General features: G+C 40.0%; 1 long non-coding RNA gene across 1 annotated transcript; it reads right to left on the bottom strand.

Annotated features, from left to right (window-relative positions):
- Positions 1–827: 827 nt before the first annotated feature.
- On the bottom strand, positions 828–23385 carry LOC128853766 (uncharacterized). Its single transcript, XR_008452517.1, has 3 exons — positions 23251–23385; positions 22062–22262; positions 828–1453 (listed from the first exon to the last, which is right to left on the bottom strand). It is a non-coding gene; the product is annotated as an uncharacterized LOC128853766 (long non-coding RNA).
- Positions 23386–24923: the final 1538 nt, after the last annotated feature.

The following is a 24923-nucleotide window of genomic DNA, read 5'->3' as shown; positions in this document are numbered from 1 at the left end:
TTTCCTTCAGCAGTATCAGAAAGATTCGTTCACCCCATCTCTGCAGCTACTTCTCCTCCATGCCCTGGTTAACACACTGTGTTTGAACAAGACCATCGCCACCTGCAGCTGCTAAAAAAGTGAGCCTAAGCAGCATTCCTTCCCTTTTTCCAAAGTAAAATTCCTTTATCTACTTTCAAAACAAAAGTAATTCAAACTTTGGCGAAACTAGTTACTTCCTTATAAACACAAGCATCCTCTGTAAGAAGAGCATCTCATCATCTGCTTGGGTCTGTTTGACGTGGGTACAGAGAGGAACCCAGCTGCCTCAAGGATAGCCACTATCAGAGAAAATTAAGAGAAGTGGATGATAGGTAATTTCACATTGAGCTTGTACTGGGTGTGGAAGGATTGGGCCAGCAGTCCCTGTGAGTGCTGCTGCTAAGACACTGCTACAGACACATCTTGCAGTCTTCATTTCCCTGTGCTTGCCTTCTTCCATTGCCTGACTGAAATAATTACATGGGGCAAGGAAAGCAGCAATGCAGAAGCTGCCTTTGCTTGTCTTGCTTTGCAGAACTCAGCAACCTTGTGTCCTAGGCACACCTAAACTATAGTAAAGAGCCTAGTACATTTTTTTTTGTTTGTTTTTAAGGTCTAGCAGAACTCACTTGGCCAAGTGAGAGCATTGCTAACGCCTGTGTTGATGTTTGAACTACCCTTTCCAGTCTTAGTCAGTGTAGTAGAGAGAAATGACTGCTTCTCACATGAAAATAATCTCATCCTAATGCAGATGCCTAAAACTGGTCAGAGAACTTGTTGCGTAAAAATGCCAGTTTCCCTTCTTGGCTTACCGAGGTTGTTCAGGGTGCCTGACTTCAGCAAAGACCCACACTGCAAAGGCTGAGATTTAGCTGCACCACGGTAAGTAACCAAAGACATAAAAACCCCACAAAACAATACAAAAGATATACAGAGATTCAATGGAATACTAGAAGGCAGAATTATAATTTCAAACACACTTAAGCAATTGGCTACATATTTAAAAATCAGGGGTTCTTGTTGTCCATATAACTTTGTGAAAAACTTACCAGCACTCTCTGCAGGGGCTAGGCCAGCCCATAATTAATTGCTCCTCCTCCAAAAGACAGCAGTCAGTCATCCACCAAAGGTAAGCTGGCTCAGCAAGAAGTGATGGAGCACCGCTTAAAAGCATATTCTTTCTCCAATGAACAAACTTGATAGGATGATCTTTGTCCTTCCCCTCACATCACCATGATAGATACCCATTTTTGTGGGTATGATTAAAAATTGATTGAAAGCACCTCATTACTTTCTTCTTTCTTTATAGTAGAGCAGAATTATTTATCCAGACAGGTGTTTTTCTGCTAGAGGTCAGTTCTCCAATCACTGGCTTTCTGTGTCATAACAATAATCAGCATTCATGTCATGATGTGTCACTAGGATCATTCTCCTGCAGATTTCAAAAAATAAAACAATCTTGTAGCATTACACTCTGATCCTCTTTGTCACTCTAAGTTATTCTCATCATGGGTTACATCTTTTGTGTTGGAAAGAAATGGCACCATGTGATAATGGGTTATAAATTGTGATGCTCACGCATTAATTTTCTGGCTATCACCTCTCCCTTCCCCCTCAGTTTGAAGGGTTAATAAATATGTTGTAAACACTTTGCCAGAGTGAAACGTATCATAAAACCTGTGGAGTGAAATATATGTGTAAAAGAAATAGGAAAACAGGGAAGTAGCTAGCTTGAATCTTTTTTCCTTCCTAATTTGACTCAAACTCCAAATTTGTATTAAATGATTAGCAATTCAACAATTTCTGTGTAATGAATTGTTTCACCTGCAGAAATTTTAATCTCAGAATGCAAAACGAAAATACACCTGTGAATAAATCGGCATTTTCAGGAGCTTATAAAGCTATAGTGATTTGTATGAATCTATATGAATACATGAGTACATGTGTATACTTACGTACATATATGCATATAAATATGTTTTGTGTACTTTATCAGCAATGTAACATTTAAAGTGGTTTAAACACTGCAAAAGATTGATTTCTCAAAAAATCATGCCAAATTTTCTACTGGTTATACAGGTTGCATTCACTTGATCTTCTAAAGTGCTCCTGAAGTCTAGAGGAGTCACTATGGAGTATCATTAAATGTAAACTTCGGGTACACGGTGCTTCAAATATCCTAATCTTGCAGGTACTGAGCAAGCCTATTTTTGCAGAAACTCTTTCTATGGATCATTGCTTTGAAGTAAAAGATTTCACTGCTGCAAAGTTCATGCCCACCTGCTTTTTCTGTCTGCTTTCTTCCACTGAGGATGTGGGTTTAGCTCCCCAAATAGGTCAGCTTTTCTCTGATGGTGAACAATAAATATGGAAGTCCCTTGTGCTTCTTTGTATTGATTAAAGTGGATGCTAATTGTTATCTCCAAAGAAAAAATGAATTACCAAAGTAGTAGGCCGCTAGATGGTAGGTTCTTAAATCCTTGAAGAATTCCTCTTTATCCCAGAGTTTGACAATTTAATCATGCTTTGCCTTAGCTCTAGGTGAGAATAACCATACCTGTAGGATATCTGCAACACACGTGTGAGGTGGTTCTTTGGACTCCTGTACAATCAGTGGCAAGTTACAGGCACTTTTAGGGAGAGATTCACCTAAATAACTTGCAACATAGATCACCAAGGCCTGTGTCTTTTTAACTCTAATACCAGAAGAGTCTGAGGAGCTACCTTGCATACAAAAATTTTACAAACTCCTAAAAACACAATTCATAATGCATGTTAATATCTTATCCTCTGAACACACAACTGGCATAAAACAGCTGCGTGACAAACATAACAACAAAACCCAGGAGCTCCCACATCCTGAGGGAAGAGCAACGCCTTGCAGCCTGCTCCAGAGGGAACCAATCTCAGAGCCCCATGTACCTAGTGAGAGAAAAAGCATGTCCCTCAGTGCTGTTATCCTGCCAACAACTCTTCATTTATGCCAGTGAAATCTCCCTTCATGCATTTTTGCTCTTCACTACTGCAGCTGTGTATTAGTGGCAATGGGATGGTTTCTTGTTTAAGTTGATTGTAGGTCACTTTAAGATTTCAGATTTTGTACAGAAACCACTTGTGTGAGACAAGAGGAAGCATTAAAATTCAATTTTTCTATCTCTCATTGTTTCCTGTTCAACACAGCCTTCATTTGTTGTATAATGCATGAAAGCATGTTACGAAAAGAAGGAAAAAGATATCTATCTGCCCAAAGGAACAGAATAGTGCATTCTTCACAACAGAAGCGACAGTACTCAGGTTCTGTTTCAGTTTCCTGTTGTATAAGGGAGGCAGAAAGTTGTGTGATTTTACTGGGCCTTCAGACTCAAAGATTTTCTGACTCCCTGTTGTTTGCCACTGTGATCCAAGATACTCCAACAGGTCTGAAAACCAGGGACTCGTCCAAAGTTCTTTTGATTCTTTTGAAAGGTCTCAGTGGGCAGAGTAACAGCTCCACAAAGTGTGAATGCTGACCGACTCACTTACTCCCCTTACAGCTCCAAAACACTGGAAGGACATTTCTCAGGTGGTCCTCTCTCCACACGTGGGAGGTTTCACTCAATTTACACGAACAGAAAGATGTAAGCTAGGAAAGTCTCAGGTGCAACATTAAAAGTGAGTGAAATCCCATGATTAGGGTGGGATATGAGACACTACTATTATGGGCAGGTAGTTACTTTTCTGTCTGTTTCACAGATTTAATGGCTATCATAAAGAACGACTGTTTACCTAGTGAGTCAGATTAGTTATTAAATCTTTGGAAATTCGGCAGCAGAAGTGGAACACATCAAGGCTTGTGGCCAGAGGCAGCTCTGAGATGCACTAGGGCACCATCATTTATGTCAGTGCAGGAGCTGTGCAATAACTGAAAGCAAAAGGTGAGTGTTAAGATATTTGAAGAAATGACTGCTCCGGAGGTGAAGAGTTACCTTATCTCTAATGCCAGTAGTGGGAAGGAAAGCAAGCAGAGAAGGAGAAGAGGAAATAGCACGAAGAAGCAAATGTGGAAGGAATGCAAGTAAATATAATAAGATGGAGGCCAGCTTCCCTTATCCTTACGTTCTTCTTCACATCAAAGTAAAAGGTATTAAAAGAATGACTGCATGGACTGAGGCAGGCAGACAAAACCCAGGGGGGTCACTGAAGAAGAGAATGTTTCACAGGTTGAATAGAGAGCAAAGGTGGAGATCATTAGCTGTACAAGTTGTGCTGTAACTTACAGTAAGGGAGCAGAGCAGTCAACCCCTACAAGACTTCAGTTTCTGCTGTTCTTTCTATTTTAGACTACATCTGTGACATCTGTATATCAAAAGTGCTGCAGTGCATCTCTCCCTTGAACAAGCTTTGTGTGGATTTTCTCAAAAAAGAGCTAATAACTTGCCTGAAAGACAGCTCCTACCAATAGCTTCTCAGCTCCACACAGAAACACTGTACTAGTTCAAAACTGTAGAGGAATCCTGTTCATGTTTTAATCCACATTGATATTTCCTACGTTATTTTGGATTCTCAAAAGATGTTTCGGAGACAAATATAAACTCAGTTCAGTTCGTAAATCCAATGGAGTCACTATTTCAGAAAGCACTCCACCACTAGACTACACATGCTTGTCTCAGGGATAAATTATTAAGCATCTGCTTTGGTGTGACATCCATGAGGGTGATGCACTCTCTGTTTCATCTAAGCTGCTGCATGGGAGGCAGTGCTCAGTGCATGCTTGCCCTCCTCTTTTAAGTCTGTTGATTGACTGTTGACTGCAAACCAAGTTGTAGTCAGAATGTTGATTAACCTAAAGACTTTTAATCAGCAATCCTTTTGAAATTTTTATCAGCAAGGACAGAGATGGCGGGTTCACAGTGACGCCTTTTCAGGGTCTAATTGGAAGAGTTGATAGAGCATAAGAGATGGATGCATTGGATTGCTCCTATCCAAGGACTTGAGCGCCTCCATAATAACGTACCAGGCTCAAGTTGTCTTTCTCTAGCGGAGATACAGGAACTGAAAAGCAGGCCTGTGGCTTGTCTGTGTTGAACAGGCATCAGACTATAACTCTTAGGGAACTTTCCATACCTTTCAACTTGAGTCTGAATTTAGTGATGCTTTTTCCAGTGTTTTCAAGTGGAAAGAAAAGCGTCAGCTATTGCATTTCGAATTCAGATATGCATGTTCATGTAGCCTTGGGTCAGAGACTGGAAAGAATCTGTAAAGTGGTGAACAGGAGATGGAATCTGTGCTCTCTGTTAAAACAGCTCTGTTTTCTTCTTTCGCTCTTTGTTTTTCATTCAACAAGGCATAAACATAGCCTGGCACTGCAACCGCGTGCTACAGAGCAGACTGCAGAACTTTGAAACGTAAATGCCATTTGTTTCTAACCTCCTTGGAGTTCTTTCATTTCTATTTATTTTCATTAGTAGAAATGAAAACAAATTAAAGCATGCAACACTCAATAGAGTAGAACTACAGCAAGCACAACTGCTAGCACCTGGAGCATTTTATTACTCCATTGGTATTCCTACATTTGAACAAAGCCCAATCTTCCTCAAAACTGTTGGAGGCTGGAAATCCTTGTTTCTCTATAATGGTACAGTTTTGTGGAGTTCTTCATCTCACAGCTTGGTTTGAAAGAATAAATCATTTATTGTAAGTTATTAACCTATTATAAGTTTAAACATAAGGAATTTTAATGGGGCTGTGACTGTATCTGGTTAAGCCAGATAACAAGGACTGGTACAACGATAAAAGGAAGAAGGACCAGCTGGGCAAGATACGGCCTTGAAGAGGACCCAGAGAGCCTAAGAGCATGTGCAAGGAGGAAGGGTGAAAAGTTCCTCAAAAGTGGAAGACTGCCTGCCTTCATCCCCAAAGACCCTATCGACCACTACCACGAGAAAACATGCAAACGCTAAGAGGAGGAGACATATGATAATGAGTTCCCAGAATTAATCTTACTATTATAATGAATTCCTGTGGCTAATCTTACTAACTCTACCCACTTCTCAGAAAAGTCATAATTATGTACGTCAATCCGATGCATATGTATAATATAGCACAATAAATATGCATCGGCTTTAAAGCTTGGTGTGCGAGCTTGGAGGACAAATCCCCCTTGCACCCTGTGCACATACTCACCTAACTCTGAGTTTGGTGTCATTATTCCGCAACTCAAGTTTCTGTTTTACTCCCAAAGTCTATTCACTTTCCAGCCTCCTGAGAGGTCTGTTTTCTTGAATGTTCAGTATCAGATGCTCAGCTGGTTCAGCTGGCTTGCTCCATTTGCTTTAATACCTTTGGTATTAATATGCTCCTTACTAATATTCCCAGTTATATTTTATTAGAAATACCATACTAAGATTATACTAAACACTGTTTCACTCCTGTGGAACCTTCAAACTTGTTAGTGCAACTGTATGCTCGTTCCTTAGTCTTGTTTTCCCACCATGTTCAATTCCCTCCTTTGCTAACTCAGTTCCATTTTTCACTTATTACTGAGGTTCTGAAAATATTGGACATACTTTGTTTGTTATATAAATGGTCCTGGCCTTTCTACATGTCGGTACAACTTCCACTGCTGTTTTCTTCCATTTTTTGCAATTGCCTGGAGAAGAAACTTAAAGCACAGCAATAACAAAGTCAAGTGTTCTGGACCTTCGCTGACAGCATGGCATAAGGGAAGTGCCTGAATCATGTTGGTCACAGGAAAAAAATGACCTCCTGAGATGGGTAAAAGTTCAAAAAATGAACCTAAGCATTGAAAGATGGGCCTACAAAAATACCGAGGTTATTGGTAAAGCATCTTTCTTATTCTTCCTGTCTAGTTGAATGGCAAAACTGGCAGACGAGTAACTGAGAAAAGGTGATAGAATGCAGGAGGTCAGAACCAAAAGGATGAATGTTTTTTCTTTCAGTATTTTATTCAAGAGGAAACAACCTCTTCTCAAAAATAAACCCAAAACTATCTTGGATACTTCCAGCAAATTAGAAAGACAATTTGCTTTTACTACTGAAAACATAAATACCAATAATGTTATTGTTGAAAATCTGATAATATGAATAAGAAAATGCAATATTTTGCAAATATTATTTAAAATATAATTCAAAATATTGTTCACTTTCAAATTGTTCACAAAAAAATACTGAAGCATTTCATTTTTTAAAATTAAAATTAAAATTATTTAATTTATTATTTAATTATTTAATCATTATTTCATTTATTATTTAAAAATTTATTATTTAATTATTATTATTAAATTTATTATTTAATTAAAATTTAAAAAATGAACAGCCTAGACTTTCAGCTAGTGTAACCCACAACTCCTCCTACTTTGTAGCCTAGCTAAAGTGTATTTTCCTGCAAGGAACCAAGCCCCATTGTGAAACATTCAAAACAGTAGTTTGTTTCACTGAGAGGTTCAATGAGAGGAAAGACACCTGTGGCATATCTGTGGCTAATGCAAGTGCTGCAGGGTACAAGAGCAAGGTAAAACTGCATGTATATACCGTCACCCCACAGCTAGAGATGCTGAGTATTTTGTTTCTTGCTGGTGGGTCAGAGTACCATGCTATCTGCACCTGTGGCATAATACTAGATTGCTTAGGAAACTAATGGGGTTTGATTCTCTCTGCAGAGGGCAGCAAGCAGATAATATGCTTGCATTTTTGCATCCTGCTAGCACAGGAGCAAGCCTACAGCATTTTTCTAGATGTTTGCACTCTCTACATAGTTACCACCTGCCAGTATTTACTAATGGGCTCAGCGCATGTGAGAATCCATTCCTGCACTGTGCCAAGTTCAGGCATAGGTGTTTTTCAGAAACAGGGGGAATTTTAAGGCATCATGTGTATTTCTGCATCTTTCCCCTTGTTACACTACCTGTTTTCATCCTATTTTATTTTCTACAGATATTCTGCCCAATGCCTTTTCTTGTTAATTAAAGTGGCATCACGCCAAGTAAAAGGCTTTGGCTATTTACCAGAGCTCCTGAGATAGCTTTTGTAGAAAGTTCATGCAATTTTCTGCACCCCTTGGGAATGCAGAGCCCTAAAATTGGATTGAACCTTAATACCCATGGATCAATGAGGTCAACATATTCCTTGAATCACTTCTCCACTTGTAAAATACACACAGGATACCACCAAGGAGATTTACATTCAATGAGGATATGACGATGCACTGATCTGACAGCTTCTGCTCCTGGACAGAAAGACGTTCCCACTACTTGACCCATCTCTGCAAAACAGTGAGCAGTTTTAGTGGTCTACTTCTTAACAGCTCTTCCTTTACATTCCACTTCCATTTTTATTATATTACTATTATTTTCTCGTGGAATTAAAGATCACAACTCTAGCAGGACATTTTAGCTGTCTCCAGGTTAATAATTTGGTACCTGGGTGCACATTCATTGATTCTGTATATAAATTTTGTGATAACAGAATGGGGTTTAGACTCCAAACTGTTTCTATTTCAGACTGGAAGATTTACTGCTAGACAAAGAACACAGAATATACCAGTCTGCTTATCCACATCTTCTCAAGTGTTTATAAGCTGTATATTTTGTGGCAAAAAAATGCAGGTGAAAGAGGCATCTGCCAAATCTGTGACAAACATGCAATGTGGAGCAAAGGAGAGGAAACCATAGAATCACAGAATGCTTTGCTTTGGAAGGGATCTTTACAGGTCATCTAGTCCAACTCCCCTGCAAGAGCAGGGATGTCTTTAATGACATCAGAGCCTCAGAGCCCTATCCAACCTGACCGTGAATGTTTCCAGGGATGGGGCCTCCACTGCCTCCCTGGGCAACTTGTTGCAGTATTTCACCATCCTCATTGATAAAAAAAATCTTCCTTATACCCAGTCTAAATCTACTCTCCCTTTTTTAAAACCGTTATTCCTTGTCCTGTCACAACGGGCCTTGCTTAAGAGTTTGTGCCCATCTTTCCTATAGGCCCCCTTTAAGTTCTGGAAGGCCACTATAAGGTCTCCCCACAGCCTTCTCTTCTCCAGGCTGAACAACTCAAACTCTCTCAGTCTGTCAAAAATCTGTGTTGGTTGAGTGTTCCCCTCTGCCCACAGCTGAAATTTTAATAGTTCTTCCACTTTGGAATACAATGACGTACAGAAGAAGAGTAAGAAAGGCCACCACCTCCAGCAAAAATTTTGAATTAATCATTCAGAGGTATTCTGTTGATGTAAATTTCTTCAGTCTAACTTGCACATGTTGTATAGACAACAGAAAAATGAAGAATGAAACAAACTTGCTTTTAAAAAGAAAAGCTGAAACATCTCATGCTGAAACAGTCAAACAGAATTGCCAAATTTCTTCAAAGTTTTCTTATTACCCTTCAAAACAAATTTCTCTGAATTGACATATCTTTGTGAAGGTGTCAGTTTTGACAAACCAGTTATTTTGGACAGAATCATTCAGCTGCAACATTTCTAGACATGTCTGTAATCTTGCCCTAAAATGCTGCTCTGAGAAGACAGGCAAATACAGATCTTCAGCACCTGGACTCTCAGACTATGGATAACCAGCTTCCAGCATCTCACTGTAGTACTTCTGCAGTTCCTCCCTTGCCACCTGACACTGGCAACCATCACTCACACATCCTAGGCACCACTCTGCCTTTTGCTGTTTGAAGCTGCCTCTGCTCTTCCCAGGATGCTTTTAACAAAGGGGCACACACTAGGTAGGTTCCTTTGGTCTAACTCAACTACATCAATTTTATCTGATGCTCTCCTATCCAGGTTAGTTCTTCCTGCCTTCCCTGTGATCCCTGGGCAACTGAAAATGGATCATAGCCAGCTTACACATTCACTGCACAGGTCTTGCTTTTATTCTCTTGTCCAGGGGACACAGAAACACATGTTGTCTAACTTCAGAGCTCACCTTCTGACCTCTCAACATCCCATACATATTCCAGGGGTTCCTCAAGCCCCAGATTTGATAAGGCACCACATCTTCAGTAAGACTTCCCAAAGTTGGTGGCCATCTACAATCTGAAGAGGAGGTCATTGTAACTATACATAGAGTCATACTCAACCAGAGATGCATAGTCTAAGTGATCACATGAGCTTAACAACATGAAGACCTTTTACAGAAGCACGTTTTCCAAGTGTTTCAAATCTGTCTTCATCTTGATTAGGAATAGACGGTGAGAAAATTTATTATATCAGTCAGAAGAGTGGACTTTCCAGTGAGCATGCACGCTTGCACACTTTGTTTTAAAAGAAGATTTCATTCACAGTATTTCTCAACAATTGGATAAACACTCACCTACTAAAACTTTGCAGCAGTGGTTTTCACACTGTTCTGTTCAAGTTCCTGAGGCAGACGCATGATCCCATCAAGGGATACAAAAGGAGATACTGAAATGATAGCTACCACAATTTTTGTTATGTCAGTGTTTTGCATCTTAACACTGAAGACAGTAGGGTAGACTCTCCTTTCAAATTTTGTGAGTAAATTGGCTTTCTTGTAATAACTGGATTTTCCACTGACAGATGGCAGCTACAAGCTGTCAATCATTTTAAATTCAAAGAATAGATGAAGAGAAACAAATGTATTTTTATTGCCTGGAATATGGGCTGGAAGTATGGTCAAGCTGATGTATAATCTACAGAGCACTAACTGGAAAAAAAAAAAAAAGCCACATTCACACGCAATTTCTTATGGACTTCAAAAAAACAAACGTCATCAGACCCAGATACAGAGGAAGAAAGAGTCTGGGCATGTAATGAATTATGTTCCCTCCTGTGCAAAAGTCAAAAGTCACTTAGGCAGATGGACCTAAACAGGCAGAATTGTGTTGGAGGAAGGACAAAAAGGAAAAGAAAATGGGTTTTACCTTGGAAAATTGGTGTCATCTCCAGAACAAAAGCTGTTGCCTTCCAAGCCACAAGAGCAAACAGCTCTGACCACCTCCTTCCTCTTGAGGCCACCAGTGCTTTCCTTCTGCACTCTAAGCCCCTGAGGTTTAGAAAAGCCCAGCAGGTATTGCCCCACTCCCATGACACACCAGGCCCTTTTCTTGTGGTGAAAGCTCACTGAAGGTGCAGCAGACTATCAGCCAGGCTTCTTCCAGCTTTCCCTCACAGAGCTGGCACTGGCACTCCAGCTAGTCCCATCCATCACTAGTTGCCCTTGCAGCCATGCTGCCTTACAGCCTTCGCTCCCAGCCAGCACGGTCGCTCCTGGCTGCTGCCACTCACCAAACCCAGTTTGCTGGGACACATATAAGCAACCTTTAAGACACTTAACTGTTCAGGGAAGGTTTGTGGAACCTCAAGGAATTGCAGCCCCCCAAAAACCTGCCTTTTGAAAGGAAGTTCTTCTTTTGCCTTCCTTCAAAACAAACCCGACACCCCATCCAGAAAATCAAGAAAATATTCCCAAACCTGTCCCATCTTTGCTGACTTAACTTTTCTTCATCCCAAGCCAGCTTTCATCTCTATAGACTCATTTGTGCACCTTCTGACTGGCTTATAAATGCCTTTTTTCCTCACCTCTTCAATACAATGCCTGGCTTTAGCGGAAATGTCTCTGTTTCAGAACACAGATGCAAATAAAAACATATTTAGATCTAATCATTTCTCAGACCTACTCAACTCTTGCACTTCTAAAACAGACTCAGTGCTTTTGTCCCTCCTGGAGCCTCCCGGGAGGGGCTGTTTTTCTCCCTGAAACATTTTGTATCCTTGTAATTAAGTGAGAAAATGGGAATAACCAGCATGAAACCAGTATATCCATAAGAGTGAAACAAACGGGAATAAGAAGCACATAGTGCAACTGTAATTTAGGCTGTACTGGCTCCCAGCTGACTTAAACTTAACAACAGTGGCCCATGCATGCTGCTCCATGCAGTCTGAAAGTATGCAGTAGAGAAAGACAGTGGGAAAGCATTAAAAAAGGACAATTGTAATGAAAGTTTTATTGCATTTGGATCTTTATGGAAATACTGACTGGTCTCAAGCAGGATAGTGGTGCTGTTTCAGTAAGTGGTCCTGTTTCAGTAAGCACAACTCTTCAACACTTTTTTCTCTCTGTCATCCTATCAGATCAAACATCATCATGTTTAAAGAAAAAAAAATGAGTCTTGTTTTTCTCAAGTAAAGCTGAAAGCATTGAAAAGAAAATTGAAAATTAGAGTTTTATAGTCAATTTCACACAGGAAAAAATAAAACTAAAAATTATTGACATCTGAGTTACAGAGCTAGGACAGGAAGGAAAGCTGCCTTCATGACAGATGGGGTAACTATGCTAATGGAGAACAGAAAAGCAGACTTGATAAAAATAGGCAGAACTGATATAATACTTCTCTGACCACATCTCCTTCACAACACTAGAAATATGGAAGAAAAGTTCTCTTAATTGTGTATTTTTTTAGAAAAGATCATTATTGTTCTGTACAACTGCAGTGAATGGTGAAATTGGTTGAGACATTCTTAGTTGATGACATTGTGTTAAAAATATTTTGGACTATGCAACAGGGAGGAAAGCTTGCTGTTTCTGATGGTTTCACTATGGCTCCGTGGCAAGGTGCACCCCATGGATGAGGAAGAAGGGGGAGCTCCATGTGAAACTCAGTCTGGAGATGTTTCACAGATGCAGACCTAAGCAGAGCATGCTTAGCATAGAGCAGGAGGACAACCTGCAGAACAAGTGAAGTTCGGGAGCTGAAAAAAGAGGTCTTCTTTTGAAGCTCTTCTGACTGGTTCAGGGTCCTGTCAATACAAATCTTGGAATCTACAAACACAGATAATCTTCACCAGTCGTTTTTTTTGTCTTTTAGTTTTTTTCCTTCCTGTGCTCAAAAGCCTTATGGCCTGATAAAAAGCCACTGCAAGATCTCATATTGGTGAAGCAGATCTAATTATGCAAAATGTAAATAGATTCAAAGACAAAGCAACAGAAGCCACACAAGACAATGATTTGATGCCTCTAATCTTACACTTCATGACTTCTGACATAGCCAAAATTAACATTGGTATGCTTTACCCTTTAACTTCAAGTGTCTCTGGTGCTATAACAGACTGAGAAGAAAATATACAATCTTTCTGTTGCGACAGGACAGATGTTCAGTGTCTCTCAGAGGGCAAACTGTAACACAGATCTTCAAGGTGCATTGGGAATTTCCCTTATTTTCTCAAATCACACATCTGTGCAATGTTTTCATCTGGAGGCCTATATCGTGGTTCAGCAGATAGCCTATGTTGCACATTTTTTTCTTTTCTAGAAGATCTCAGTTCAGGATTTCAGGACTTACGTGACAAGTTTCAGCACACAAGATCTTGAATCAGTGGTTAAAATCCCAGAATCAGTCCAACTGCTTGGAGACTGCAGTCAGTGCCTGACTGCTCTGCATGTCACATAAGTTTCTTGCAACAGATGACACGTGATTAAGTGAGAGCATCAAAATGGAAATCACAGTGTACAGGAAACAAGTGAGGCACCCACTTTGAGAATATTTCCTATAAAACATTTGATTTCTTTCCCTTTTCCTTATCTGCCAGGAACCTAAGCTCTGGAAGTCTGTCAATAATCTGATGGTGTCTTTGAATTACAGCCTACATAAAAAAACTTGGTAGGTTTTGGACACAAGAAACTGTGTATCTCAATGTGTCAGAGCAAACTGTGTGGGTTTTATTATTCCCTCTCTCTAACCTGGCTTTGTGAGACTGAATCTTATGCCCTTCTGGCAATTAAGAACAAATACCATCAGCCACTGAAAACAGTTTACAGCTGAAGGTTTTCCTCACCTTTGTTGAGATAGGAGATAAAACAACATGTGCATCTATCACACTGATAGATAAACATCTCTTTTACTTTATTTTCACTAAACACCAATGGGAATTTAAGCCTGGTAATTAGAGCAGAGCCACAGATCACTGCATGAGCCATTTTCAGTGCTAATGTTGATACTTTAAAGATATTGCTATTTCTGGACAATCCAGTCCTTGGGCACGAAATGGTCACTTTCAGGTTTTGACAGTAAGAGGCTCATGCAGCACTCACCACTAATAAGGACACTAATACAAGATGACAAAAGTAAATGGGCCTAAGTTTTTTCTCGATTGTTCCATTTCATTATTGTTCTCAAAATTTCATGCTCCTTAATGCCTTTTAAATAAATAACCAACTCACACTAATGAGTAAACAGTGTCCATCTTAACTAACTGATTCATTTTTTGAAAGTGTGTAAGCGTGAGCAGACAAGGCACTGAACATTAAAGCCAATCAGTGAAGACCTGCTCCACTTTTATAGCTCTGTTTTCTCACTTTGTGAACCAGTTACCTGTCACTGTCTCACAAGCATTCAGAAATAATCAGGTTTGCAGTACGTGTGCAGAGTTACAAGCACTGCAAATGTGCTCTCCACTCTGTCAGCCAGTAGCCCAATCACACAGAGACAGAGCATTTTTTCCATCACAGGAAAATTATCTCAGGGCACAGCATTCTACACGTATCAAGGACTATTACAATTCAGATAAGATAAAATCTTCCCTTTTTGTATTTGCTGGTCTATGTGAAAACAAAATGATTCTCTCCAGTATTAAAGATTTATTTCCAGCCTCATGATTCTTATACATCAGATGACATCTCCTGGAAGCGCTAGCCAAACCTATGCATTGGCCTAATCTGCATTATTATTATGCTATTATACAGGCAAAGATTCTATCATTTCTTTGTATTGTAGTCTTCAAATATTGCTTTTTTTTTTTTTTTGGTGGTTTGGTGTTTTTTTCAAATTACTGTATACTTTTAGGCAGTTTCCTAGCCAGAAGTTTCTCTGTCCCACAAGAACATTAGATATAATTTTGACTGCAGTGACAAATATGTAATCCAGGAATAAATCTAGCAAATCTATAAAGGCACACGAAAGAATTACGTATAAGAGAACAGAAAGAGACCCATAGGTTTTGTAATTAAATTGGCTCCTACTCATATTATCTTCTCTTATAAGGAAGGCAGTATGCAAGACGCTCAATTCTGCCTTTATTTTTCACATTTGCCTTCCAGGGTTTCCACCAGTTCCTGTGGAAAGCATTAATTAACCACAATAAGGAAGACAGAGGCTACAAACAAAGGCAGGTTGGGTTCATGAAGTTTTGTCACTTACATCTAAATTCAAAAATTTCAGTTCCAGCAGTGTTTCATATTATAAATCAATTTGGCAAACTATCAGGCTTTAAAATCAATTACACTGGATCAGAAGCTGTGTTTGCAGATAATGCTTGAAGGGGCACGCTTACACAGCAATGACCTTTTAAGCTGGCACAAGCCAGTTTCCACTACTGGGCGAAGTATCCTCCCACAATGCTAAATCAATTATAATAAACCTAGTTCAGTCTGTTATCGGGTGTATAAGGGAGAGCACTGCTGAAGGCAAATCCACCTATCCTTTCTCAGAAAGGAAAAACACAATTGACCTGACAATGTCATTGTTTATCCCATGTCTATAGTGCACACCCCTATTTGAAGGAAGAGGAATAGTAAAGAATCAGGAAATGTTAACTCATTTTATATATCACCTAATTTTCCTTACAGTTTTAATGTCATTAAACTACAACTTTAAAAGCAAAAACAATAGCATATTGCAGGATCATCAGGGTGTGTACAGGACAATTAGTAGATGATACTTAGGACACCAAAGTGCTAAGAATTATAATCTGTATGAATTTGTGAAGCACCATTAGTTTCATGACAGATTATCTGAAGATTCCTCATTATTTACATGGTACACAGAGATTTATGGCCCAGACAGAGATTGAGCACCACACCTAGGGAACATGATCACATGCTGATGTGTGCAGCACAGCATACATTGAAGGGAAAAGAGGACCCAGGATATTCAGAAATACAGCGATAAAATTAGATGTCATATGCTTTGCTCTGCTACATGCAGACAGTCCAGCAGTTTTATAGGGAGATTTGGTATTCTTAAGAATCAAGTAATTTGTGCCAGATATTCACACATCCCCAATGTGGATGTAGTGAAAAAGGTGAAGTGTGGGCTAAAGATACTGAAGCCAGAGTATAATGGATATGTGTGTTGACCCACAATACTAAATGCTGTTGATAGAGGTCTACATTTTTCCATCACACCTACAAGTGGCCACCCTCACAACTGTCTGCAAGCACAGAAAGAGATTCCAGGTTAAGCCCTCTTGGCAAACACACCCAAGTACCTTGCATATGTTGTTCTTGCTTGGCTCACTGTAGCCTGTTATACTAAGCACACAGAGAAAAACAAAGATTTAATACACCAGAGACTGAGCAATAGAACAGTGTTATGGGAAACAGGTACAGAGTGTAGGAGAGACTTACTGAACACACACACAAACAACAAAAGGAATAAGAAAAGAAGCCACACTTAGCATCCCAGCCACTAAAACCCTGCAGCTTCTGTCAGCACCTTCAGTCTACTTCTCTGATTTTTTGACAGAAAAACATGTTTATTTGTGTGGCAAGGATAATAGCAAGGAAGAAGTACACCTGTCCAGCTACAGAAATGCAGATATCTTGCATACCCTGAAGATCAGGCAGCTGGATGAATTACTCTACCTTTGTCTCAGGCCATAGATTCAGAGAATTCCTAGCTATAAGTAGAAGAGACATTGTCAGAGAAAAGCAGACATGGCAGGCATCCCTAGGTCCAATTAATTTGAGTTCTGACAACATAAATTAGCACAGTTTAAGTCAGAATGTGATCAGTCTGTGTTTGTAGAGTAGATCAAGCGGCAATTGTCCTATGTAGTCAAAGTCAATGAAAGTGACAGATTAATAATTATTGCTCTAGTCCATATTTCGGTCATAAAGCAACCCACTAAATCTCACTAAATTATCTGATTATACAGACTATCACATCGGTGGCGCTATGCCTAACAGTATTGCCAGGTCCACTGATTTTGCTCTTTCCTCTTATTCAAATCTCAGTTTTCTTATACCAATTGTTTAATGCTTCCTTTCTTTCTTTTTTATTGTCTTGAGAAAATCACTTAAGGCTCATGACTCAATAGCCCACTGAACAGCATCATTAGGTGTATCTGACAGAATAACTAGACGTAGTGCTTTGTTCCACATGCCAGAACTATTTGACTAAAAATTGAACATCAGAAATTTTCTGCAGGAAAGTAATTTCATCCAAACACATGTGTATTTCATCCATGTCAAACTATGACAAATATTTTGTATTAAAAGTAAGCAACAAGTTTTCTTAAGTCTTCCAGTTTAAAATTAGATTAGCAATTTGGATGAGAAGATTGGAGGAAGGCAGGGAGGGAAGGGAGAATTAATAGCAAAATGCATTTTATGCAGGTGAAAATGCATTGACAGACCTGACAACTTAGTACGTCTCTGTAATTTTGGTGGGGAGGGAGAGGAGGAGGCAGGGAAGAAATAGAGCATCTTCCCAGGTCATCTCAAAGGGATATACTCATTACACTGGTAGGGTATAGTGTCTGCAATTTGGGACAGTTTTTCTCTTATCTAAACACTGCACAAAACACTGACATTCTTGGGTTTTGTTCTGGCTTTATGTTAATATAAGTGCAGTCTTAGCCCTTCTGTTTTAACATCTTAGTACATAAATCAGAGAAAGGCATGGATGATTAGTGAGTTCAAGACTAAAGAAAACACAAATGCATTCTTAGGGATTAAGTTCCTCACAGTGTGAAGTTCCAGGAGGATTCAGCAATATGAAGTTACATTTTTTACCCCTCTAATACCAAAAGGCCACCTATAGCTACTTAATGCTAAGTTCACACACTCCAAAGAACCACACCACTGATTCCTCTGGAAACCCTCACTGAGCTGCATTAATCAGATCAAAGTTGTTGTTAGGATGCTAAATGACTATCTGGTAACACCAGAGAAAGCATGAGAGATTATTAGTGCAGTTACCCTTCGTAGCCACTACCACAACGGAAGAGCCATCCCCAGGGGGCCTCTGATACATGGGACAAATTTGCAAACTTTTATCTGACCTTCATAGATGATCATTTAGGTCATAACCAGCCTGTGTTTTCCTGGCATGAGCACCCTGACTGTTCTTGACTCCCCAAGTAAGGTTTGTCCATGTAATAAGAAAACACTTGGAACAACACTGTTCGTAGGAGGTAAAGGAGAGGGCAGGTGAGGTTGTCAGTTCATTCAGAGAATGAATGAAGTTCCATTTCTCCTAGGCAGGCTGTTTGGCATTAAGTTGGCAAACTTGATCTGAACTCTCTTTACACCCTGAATAATTCAGCAGATGGATTTACAACCAGAACTTCTGGCAGCAGATCAGTCTGGAATTACATCATCAGCAGACAGAATTAAGTGTGTCTTCATTTTCAGTGAGATAAAAAAATGTCCATCTGTTTCTGTTCTTTTTATTAATGTTGCCTATAAGAAGAATACAGAGATATACATTAATTAAATGCATAAGACTGGCTAATAAATTTGTTACAGACTGTTCTCATGGTGCCTGTCTCTTCATTAAACAGAGATTGAGATTGTATCAAAGAAGGACTTTTTTACAATAGATCATAGATAGATGAGAACTAAGCTGCCTAGAATTTTCCATATTAATATAAAAAACACCAGAGTGAAGAGGAATTCTATCAACACTACCATTTTTTCTTATTTGTGATTAGGCCCCCGTGTGGCCTCACAGGAGGATAGTTGTCTTCCCTCTCCTTATTCTGCAAACATAATCAGTTCCAGTTCTCTCTCCCTTGCTTACAAGTCAGTCAGGGTCTCTGTTAATATAATTCTGCAAATCAAGGAGCAAAAAAGTGCTAAGAAAACAGAATAGCCAGTACACATCCCACATTGCTTTGCCCCTTGGGTCTGCGCTCTTCACCCATAGCCATGCACCACTGAACTGGGATGCAAGAGCAGGGATTTCCCACGTCAGCTAAGCCGGCATGGCCTCTACTGCTAAACAAACTGGAGATCTGGCTGTCATGGGGTTTATATGGTTTATACTATTGTTAAAGCGTGTTTACTTGGAATGGAGGTAGAAGTAAACCTAAAAAGTTCAGCAGAAACTTGATAAAGGAAAACACACTCTCATATTACATGAGAATCTCTTATTAAACAGATTGAATCTAAGTAAGATCTGATGCTTACAATAATTTCATAAAAACCTTTCTATCCTATTCTATGCTTTGGGAGCACCCTTTCAAGTCATTATTACCTGTCAGTATCTAGCACTAAAGAAATTGAAAGACAAAGAGAGAAGCTCCTGCTGGTATTGCAGATCTTAGTGATAGCTTTGTTTTACTAATATACTTACTGCAATCATAACAATAATGAACCACGACCTCATTGCAAACAGTCAAAAGCCAAGGTTATTGCTAAGAAAAAAAAACGCATATTGTATATAATACTCGGAAAATACAAAGTAACACATTGCAATTCACGAAGTTACATTTTTAAGAGCACCACCTTAAAAACTACAATAGAATCATAGAATCACAGAATCATTTGGGTTGGAAGGGACCTTAAAGATGCGAATGGAGTTTCACAGGGATCAATAATAGGCTCCACACTGTTCAACATCTTCATAATTTATTTGGATGATGGGATTGAAAGCACCCTTACTGATTTTGCTGGTAGTACCAAACTGGGTAGTGAGATGGGCATGACAGAAGGGAGAGTCATCTTACAGAGGGACCTGGATGGGGCAGAGGAGCAGGTTAGCAAAACCAGTATGCAATTTAACAAAAAGAAGCACAAAGTCCTGCATCTGGGATGACATAACCAAAGGGCCCATTACAGGGTAGGACCAGTGGCTGGAGAGCAGTCCTGCTGAAAGAGACTCAAGGGTCCCAATGGACAACAACCTGAACATGAGTCAGCAGCGTGCCACTACTGCAACAAAAGCAAATCAGATCCTGGGCTGCATCCACAGGGGCACCACTAGTAGAGGTAGAGACAGGATCATCCCACTCTACTCAGTGCTTGTTAGGCCACACCGTGAGTACTATGTCCTGTTCTGGTCCACACAATTGAAGAAAGTCATAGACTGTAGACAAAGCAGAGTTGCAAAGATAATTAAAGGGCTGGAGAACCTTCTCTGTGAAGAAAGAGTACTGTCACAATTTAGACCCAGCCCAGCTTGACTGGCAGATAAACTCAAGCAGCTATCATTCCAGTTCTCTTCCCCTTCTTCCCCCCAGGGAAATAAGAAAGAAAAGACTTGCGGGTTGGAAACTAAAACAGCTTCAATGAAATAAATAATAATGATATGTAAAATACTATCAATAAGAAAATAATAATATATATATATGAAATTGTTTCTTTCAATGACTGATAACTACATCACCACAGATGCTCCAGAGCAGGGACAGGTCCCAGGCTGGACTCTGCAGCAGAAAGGACCTGGTCTTGGGAACTGGATTCAGGTACACACAAGTCCAGGATCAGGGCAAAAAGACAGACAAGGTCCATATAGGACACCAGCCATCGAGGAAGAGGTCTTGACCCTTGTGATCCCTCAGGTTTATACTGAGTATGGTATATATGGAATGGAACACCCTGTTGGTCAGTTTGAGGTCAACTATCCAGCCCACTCCTCCCTGCAGTGCAACCCTTTTTCGCCCTTCACTTAGAGGACTCCACCAGCTCAAGGATGGCCTTGTTTTCTATAAGAATAAGTACGAGCAAAGGTCTTTCTGCATACTAATGCTCTGTGTTATCACTTCTAGAGAAAAACACTATCTGAAAAACATGCAGTTAACTTTCAGAAAATGAAGTTACTTATACGAGGCTTAGCTGAAAAGTTAGGAAATTGATTCTACTTCAGCTCAAATCAGAACAAGTATTTAAAGGGAAGCTACAGAGAGGATGGAGGCTCTCTCTTCACAATGAGCCACATGAAGACAAGGGAAAACAGGCACAAATTGTACAAGGACAGGCTTCATCTTGACATATAAAAGAATTCTTTTTACACTGGTGAAAATGATTCACTAGAACAACTTCTCAGGGATGTGGTAAAGTCCCCATCACTGGAGATTTCAAGATGCAATAAAACAGGGTACTAAATAATCTTATCTAAGCTCGCTTTCTTGCGGAAGGTTGGAGCAGATCTTTCAGGGTTCCTTCCAGCCTGGCTGTTCTATGGTTCTATGAGTCTAAAGTTTAAGAAAAAAATAAATTATGCTTCATTTGAAACTGAATTGCCAACATTGGCTACATCCTGCACAGAATATTTAATTTCAGCTTGAAAAGAACACAATAACCACACGACTCAGCACCCTCTTAACTCTCCTGAATAAGCCCCCCTGCCCTTTTCTGATACTCTTGAGAAATTAAAGCTTTTGATATTTTGGAGTTTTATTGTTTTGGAAAAGACTGCTGAACATTTTCCCCACAGTAAGTGAGCTCTCTCAAAGCTGAAACCACCTACCTGTTCCTTAGGAAGTTCCTGTCAGACTTTTAAGTTAGAAATGCCAGGTGTTCTCAAAATTGGCAACATGGTAACAGAGGAGTTAAACAGATGAGTGAAAGTAATTAAGCAAATTACACATTTTCTTGAGAAAAAAAAACATAGCCTAATGGGAGTGCTCATCAGCGAGCTAATATTAGCTAGCAAAAGATACAACTACACAGAAGAATAAGGACTGAACAGCAAAGTAACAGCACAATAATTAGTTGTATTCTAGCAATTACTTAGGAATTCCCGAAGAGGTAGCATTGATTAAAGTTATTTTATAAGTATATTGGTAGCAAGTCGTTAAAATTCATGCCAGGTTTTTGTTGATGATTCAATGGAACCAGAAAACTATGGAAATCACATTCCATTAAGAAACAAACCAAGAAACAGGTCAGAGGTAGCGAACAGAGAGCAAATGAAAGAATAGATTAAGGTAGATAGGATCCTATGTCATGTAGACAATGCCAGAATATGTTATTTATTTTTTCGCCTGTCCTGAAGAATGAATGAAAGTGTATATGGGAAATTCCATTCTAATAGCACTGAACACACATAGCAGAGGTAGCAGTACAGGGTTTAGTAGTACTTACTTCTCTGTCCTGTCTCACATGGGAATTCCAGTCCTCACTCAGAGAGGAGAGAGAGTTCAGTCTCATTGCCTAGTACATTACTAGTACTGCCCTTCCGCCCCCAGCTACACAGAGTGCAGGACCTTGGGCTTCTGAGCGCATGTACATATTTTCCAAGAGAAGAATGAATGGATGGATGCCAACCTCAGAAGGTCTTTGAGCCTGAAGATGACAAGAAGCAAAACCACATTATGCATTCCACAGAGAGCAAAGTGGTGTGCCCTTAACTCTCACCTGAAAACTTTCAAGTCTCTGCTTGCTACTGGTCCCAGGATAATTTTGTTGAAGCCCATAAAGCTACAAAACAAACCCATTTGGGTTTTCAGATATCTGACATCCGTGGTAAACATGCTATTGTTTTCTCTGGCCTTTGAACATGAAAATTATTGCAATTCTCCCTGACTTGAAACCACATTATTTAGCACAAAGTGGCTGTTCAGTCTCTCTGGTTTGCAGCTGGGCTCAGCTTGTCCTCCTTGCTGTCACGCAGGTGAGAGAAAGGTACCACAGAAAGGTACAGGTCAGCATAAGGAAGGGTTTGTATCTCCTGTATGCCAGACCTTTCTCTGCCTGCATGCATTTGTGAGCTTCACGCATAGCAAGCAGCTTTGGTACCCAGATAGAAATGGCACAGTACCATCAGCCAGGGGCAGACCGAGCAGTCAACAGCCTCTGATTTACAGGGCCTGGCTATGAAAGGAAAAGAGAAACCAGAGCAAAGCCAGGCTGGGACATGTAGCTGTGGAGAACTGAAGATGAGGACAGTTGGAGTGGTTAGTCCTATCCTGCCAGGTAGCTCTTTCCTCATTACCACTTGGGCAAAATTAAATCTGATCATCTTTATGCTGCTCCAACACACGACACATCCATGGGAGAAGCAGGCTGTTTATCCATCATCCTGGTCCCCTTCCACCTTGCTAAGGTTTTAAGGAGTCTTGCAGTGCCAATGGGGGAATGGGGTGGTAACGTCACCTACGCCACTGCACCACGTAGTGGTGTGTGTGTTTGTGATCTCAGACAGTCACAGATGCAGAACTATCACCAAGGCTTGAGGAGCTCAAGGCTGCCCAAGTTCCCCCTGACTCCCCAACTGGGCCACTTCTCACATGGCCCAAATGCAACCCCTAGTTGAGTCAGCACAGTCAAGTACCTTGGCCTGAAAAACATCATCAGGAAAGGACAATGCGAACACACCCTTGTAGGATCTGGAACAACCTTCTTCAGGTCCCATCCACAGCTATTCTGTCAACAACTTCTTCTTCAAACCCCCATGCTTGCCAGCACTGAAATGGGAAGACAAATGGCACTGCTAACAGCTCTTGTAATTGCACAATATCTCCCCGCCAGCCCCCATGGTCTTCCTCTGTGAAAGAGGTCTGCAGTAAATCCTATCACTACTTTTTTCTTCCTGGAGATTTAAGATCAGATTTTCCCCTCATTTACATACAAGTCTAAAGCCATTAGCCTCCAGAAAGAGATTCTTTAGTCTGCTGGTGTAAGGAAAAGTCGAATCACATGATATACACCCAGTCAGTCCTTTCTTTGATATCAATGAAGGTTGGCAAGCACATTTACCAAAAATTTAAGCAGCAGTTCTCTATACACTTACTGCTCTTATTTAATCAAGTACTTACATCAATACCATAGAGCCCTGCAGTATAACCTGCAGCAATGTGTAAGCTTTGGTTCATCACACTTTTTCTATATAAAATGCCCCTAGCACAGACTATTGGTTTTGCCTTGAACCATGAACACTCATGGCTTTCAGGATTATTATATTGTTTCCTTCCCTTCCTCTTTTAAAAAAAAAAAATGTTAGTTTCAGAACAACATTAGTATCCATGTGCTACAGCTTATAGCCATGGACTGGCCCCTACCTCTCATTCTGTCAATGTTTGCTGGTTATCTGATTGTACTTCTTCAGATGGCAAGTACACTTTTAAAGCACAAATGCTAGCAGCCACACTACACAATTCTAGACAAGGGCAGGGTTAAGAGTCACCCACCCACTCACCCATTTCATTCTCCTCAAGATACATCAAATTATCCAGTTCTTTCAGTATTTGTTTTAACCAAATCTCCAGTTCTGCTTACTTTTAAAGGAATAACACACGTTTGTGCACCTCTGCTCTTCACTTTTAGTGGAAAAACCCACTGACAATGAATGAGGTTTACTTGGTGCTTTTGCTCGATGTTCCTTTACTGCAGAGCACAACATGCTTTGTTTTCAGAGCTTCACTTAACAGCAGTGCTTAGTTGTCATATTATTTGATCTCTTAAGAAGCCAACAAATGCAGACAAAATTTAAAACGGCACAAGATATGATGTTCTTCATTAAGGACTTGGAGATAAGACCCCAATCCCAACATTTCCACATCTTTCTGTGAACGTGTTCTTCTTGCCTTGTTTACCTCAGTTCCCCAATAGATGAGAGAGTGAAAGAGCATAAGGGATGCTTATATATGGTCCAATATATAGTTTTTAGAATTCCACTGTAGATATTCTGCTACATCGAAGTTATCCTAAGCAAAGTAAATCCTTGGCCATCTTGCTAGTTTGCTAGTCTACCATATTCACCAGTTTAGGTGACAGACTGCTTCTTCTACTAGTCATTATCTTTGAGCAAGAGATTTTCAGGCTACCAAACACACAGATGGTCAAGACAGATAATCACTACACACTTAGCATAGCACACACAGCAACTTCAACTTTTTGCAGCTGCACAGGCTAGCTACTGGTACATTGTAAATGCCTCTCATACAATTTCTGGACTGCTAATGTAGGCAAGTCTGAAAATACGCCCTGCAAAATAAATAAAGAAAG

Source organism: Cuculus canorus, chromosome 1 (assembly GCF_017976375.1).
Source record: "Cuculus canorus isolate bCucCan1 chromosome 1, bCucCan1.pri, whole genome shotgun sequence".
NCBI classification, from domain to species: Eukaryota; Metazoa; Chordata; class Aves; order Cuculiformes; family Cuculidae; genus Cuculus; species Cuculus canorus.
The sequence above is the reverse complement of the archived record's forward strand: the minus strand, read 5'-3'. Positions and strand labels throughout refer to the sequence as shown.